Raw genomic sequence first — 4,731 nt, 5'->3', positions numbered from 1 at the left:
GGTACCTATATTTACTACTAGGTGAACAGAGGCATTAGGTGATAAGAAACGTGCCCAACCATGTCTATCTCGCCCGGGATACATGACGAGAAGACGCCTCATCTGTCTGTTTTGAGATTTGCTCAAATTCTCTCCGCTAAAATATCTTTCACCTCTTCTCTTCTGTCTATTCCCCTTTCTCTCCTGTCTACCCGCTTCCCTCTTATCTACCCCCCTTCCATCCTATCTACCGCCTTACCTCATATCTAACCCCCCCCTCCCCGCCATTCTCTCTCCCCCAAAAAAGTATGTATTTGTGTGTAAATAAAGTTGTCATCGTGGTCATTGCAGACAAAGCAGAGCACCTGGTTGCACGAGAACAGGTTCCCGTGCAGTGTTGCAGGAGATGTGAGAAGGTCTGCAGGTAGGACGTCTGCTGTGTATGTGTGCAAGGGAATGGTGTGTTATTACTCTTTCTTGCACACACTCTTTTTTTTCCCCTACACGGAAAACAACACATATATTACTCCCCCCAAAAAACATGTAAACATGTGTGTGTGTGTGAGGGGGGAATGGGGGATGGGGGGGGGGGGTCACAGGCAAGGTAGAGCAGGAAGGACCCACTTGAACTTATCTGAGTGGTGATAATGGTAGTGATGGTGACGGTGGGGAAGATAATGACACGCTCAAGAATCACCATACCAACCGCTTATTCAGTTCACTTACGATATCAAAGCAAATCAAATCTATTTCCCAAACATTTCAAAATAAAAACAAAATATTGTCCATAATTCAGACGATATCTTTCACCTCAGTGAGACGATCCACGTATGAGTACGCGACCAAGCGACAGAGACAGACAGACAGACAGAGGTAACCCACACCAACACGTGGGTACACAAACAGGAGAGGGACAAAAGTTAAACCCCACAACTTCTCCTCGACAACTTGAGAGAGGTCTTACGTGTCATTCAGTAAGAAGATCCACCAATTGCCAACTCTGCTCCGCGCTCCGCGCCAAGACCTCTTATTTGGGTCAAGAGGGTCGTATAGCCCTTTTGTGAGCCGTAGACCAAAATGAAAATGCATAAAATAGGCCACAATATTAATACAATACCAAAAATGCTCGGGGGGCACAGTCGACAACGATGATCTATTTATTTTATTATATTGAATCGCTGATAAGCAGCATGTCCTCATGCTAGGCTTGTCTAAGCGGCGGCCTAACCCGAAGATTCATTTGTTATTGTTAATGTTTTGTGTATGTAAAATGCTTATTTTTTTTCTCAAATATAAAGTAATGTTTCAAGCTATAATAGTTATAGTAGTAGTGATGATATAAATAATAGTAGTGATGAATAATTGCACCTAGGTTAGGCTAGACAAGTCTTCATCAACAAAGACCAAATGCTCATTAATCCAGACGTTTACCCCCCCTTTTAAAATACACAATACGTTAAAATAATGATGTTTTTTAGGGGGGGGGGGGGGATGGCCGCCGCTTTAACGAGCCTGGCCTGAGCCCGGGTTCCAATATGCAATACAAGCAACACAGTGAATGTAAAAATGAAAACAAAATCCATCAGGAAATTGCAGGGAGACGAAGAAATATCTGATTCCTGAAAGAAATTCGCAGATGAATCTTACCTCAAGTCCTCAGATTTCTTATTATAAACAGCACAGGTAAAAGATTTCACCGTTTTAGAAATGTGGCTTCCAAATTTTAGTGCTTATGATCAAAAGCATTTTGGCAACGCAGATAATGTGAACAAATTACAATTTTTAGCAAACACGTTCTTAACACGTCATCGCAAACGGAAATATTACATGTTAAATTAAATTAAAATAATTTAATATGCATCGCTTCCCCCTAACTTTAGAACCTGTTTTACTAGCAGTACACAAGGACTAATCACCCTGTTAAACAGGTATATATATTGTTGAAATTTTGATTGAGAAATCAACTCTCTTCCTTGTCTAGCCTAGTGCTTCTCTAGCCTAGTGCTTCTCTAGCCTAGTGCTTCTCTAGCCTAGTGCTTCTCTAGCCTAGTGCTTCTCTAGCCTAGTGCTTCTCTATCCTAGTGCTTCTCTATCCTAGTGCTTCTCTATTCTAGTGCTTCTCTGTTTTAATCGTCACGTTTCTCGTATAATAATGTGCAATGATCTACACTAATGTGTAATAATGTGTATTAATTATTTACAACAAAGTGCCTCGTAATATACATCAAAATGCTTTTACTGTTAAAATACTTATAGTAATGTGCATTAGGCTCGTTGTGCACGACCATAATATCAACATACTATTCTAGCCTAAGTAAAGTTGTATTTCCAAACTCGTCAACATAGAGTATGCATATAAATCCATACATGTATATACACACTGGTAACTCGCGTAAGAAGAGTTAAAAAGGGATTTTAATGCACTTTGTATCATTTCATAATTCACAACGTTTATCTAAATAATTCATTCTCCAGCTCTAAATAATGTACGAAGTCGCAAGCCGGTAAATGTAAATGGACGAGGAAATGTGAAACGTGTGATAAAATAATTAAAATGAAGCAAAATACAACTAATTGTATTTAGTATTTTTTTGTATTTAATGATACAAGAGAATATCTGGAATCTCCAGGTACATTTACCATATACATCTAAGTGCACGAGGGTAACATTACAGAACTGTAGTAGTGGAAGAGGTGACAAAATGTTGTTGACATCTTGTTTAAGTGTTAAGTAGTATTATTCCTACTGCTACTAGTTATAAGAATACCAGGTGTGAGGCGAGAGAAAATACTGAAGGAATCATATCTCATGTCACAGGAATGGAGAGAATACAGGAAAGACATTTATTCTACCCCGGGGAGGATTGATTGGCTACCAGTCAACTAGCTGTTCGCTCCTGGTTTACCTGCAACCACTTGGGGTGGACTGTAGAGCGACGCGGTCTGGCTTCATGCAGGTCGACGTTCAATCCCCCGACCGTCCACAAGTGGTTGGGCACCATTCCTTATCCACCGGGTCACATTCCAAATCCTTATCCTGACCTCTTCTACGTGCTATATAGTCGTAATAGCTTGGCGCTTTCCCCAATAGTTCCCTTGCCTTCCTGTTCACCCAGGAGGTATTGGGTGCCTGGGACCAGATTCACGAAGCAGTTACGCAAGTACTTACGAACGTGTACAGCTTTCCTGAATCTTTGACGACTTTATTTACATTTATTAAACAGTTTACAAGCATGAAAACTTCCCAATCAACTGTTGTTATTTTTATAAATAGCCTCCTGGTGCTTCGGAGCTCATTAAGTGTTTATTAATTGTAAACAAAGCCGCCAAAGATTGAGAAAAGATGTACAGGTTCGTAAGTGCTTGCTAACTGCTTCGTGAATCTGGTTGTTAACCAATTGACGGGTCGTATTCCAGAGGAAACCAGTGTGTACAACTTCCTATAGCTCATGGGATGAGCTATGGGAAGGGGAAGCTCTCGGTGTCCTAACAGGAGTCACAAATTGTCAGTTCATGTACCCACCTGTGTAAATAAAAAGAAAATTAATATGAGGATTTTTTCGAGCTGAATTGTGTACTGGACTATAGCCTGGGCATTAATGGAGAACAATCACATTAAAGAAAAAAAAAAAGAAAAAAAATACTTCTGGAAATAGATAAGACACTCCTGAAAATTTTCCAAACAATTAGTTTTCTTTAAATATAACTTACTCCGTTTTCTTTTCGCTGAAAAAATGCATCTAATTCCTTGTATATAATTTTTATGCAGTAATATAAATAAAAATGCAGTAGCTCATTTATTTAGTACACTGAATGGCGAGCAAATACTTTTAAATCTTCAAATACAATTTCAAAATGTTATTTGTGGCTACATAAAAACATTATTTTGGGCCTTTTAGTAAAATTGGCTTTACTTACAATCATGGAACCTGATTTCATGTTTTACCTGAAGAGTGTTCCAGAGTGGAATGAAACCTTGTAGAAAATAAATCCTTCAATAATTACGAAGAGTTTCTTAGCCATGAATTTTGGTAACTTGAGTGTTCTTAATAAGAAGAAAATAGTCGAATGGCTCCCACAACAGGTCTCCAAACTCATGGGTACTTACATTACTCCAAGGTGAACAGCGGCATCAGGTGAAAGGAAATGCGTCCAGTTATTGATCTCTGGTCCCTCAGTTGCGAGCCGAGGACGTAGGCCACTGCGATACCTGTTTAACATGTATAATATATATATATAATGAACCTTATAGAACTGTAATAATTAGTTATAGATAGTTATATGAACCTTCCGACTCTGAAGTAGATACAGGTTCTCTCCTTCAAACTCAATCAGGGTTCAATTTTCGTCGTTGAATGAGAGAAACCTGTTGTTTTCATTAATAGGTCGCGTTTTTTACGTTCTAGCGACCAACGTTACAAATGCAGACTATACTATCAAGAGTAACGGCTTCGTGTCCTTTGCATCGGATTCGATAGGTTAGGTGGGCTGCTTGGGTTTGTACGTTTCTAGTTAGGCTAAGCGGCTGGATTTTTTTTTAGTTTTTTTTACAGGGGGGACTGGTCTGGGGTATGGGACAAACATAGGCTAGTCCACTGGCTATATACACTCCTAGTGTATAGAACACTGGCTATACACTCTCCTAATGTATAGAAGTGCATAATTGTTCCTCCTTCCCCTCAACACAGCCACCTCCCTATTTATACAACCCCCCATATAACTCAATGTTTCAGGTTACCAGAAAAAAATACA

General features: G+C 39.5%; 1 long non-coding RNA gene across 1 annotated transcript; it reads right to left on the bottom strand.

The window, feature by feature from the left end:
- Positions 1 to 2,534: 2,534 nt before the first annotated feature.
- LOC138356321 (uncharacterized) lies at positions 2,535 to 4,190 on the bottom strand. Its single transcript, XR_011224353.1, has 2 exons — positions 4,088 to 4,190; positions 2,535 to 3,502 (listed from the first exon to the last, which is right to left on the bottom strand). It is a non-coding gene; the product is annotated as an uncharacterized lncRNA (long non-coding RNA).
- Positions 4,191 to 4,731: the final 541 nt, after the last annotated feature.

This window comes from Procambarus clarkii, chromosome 71 (genome assembly GCF_040958095.1).
Source record: "Procambarus clarkii isolate CNS0578487 chromosome 71, FALCON_Pclarkii_2.0, whole genome shotgun sequence".
Lineage (NCBI taxonomy): Eukaryota > Metazoa > Arthropoda > Malacostraca > Decapoda > Cambaridae > Procambarus > Procambarus clarkii.
Note: the sequence above shows the minus strand (reverse complement) of the source record. Positions and strands in the feature narration are given on the sequence as shown.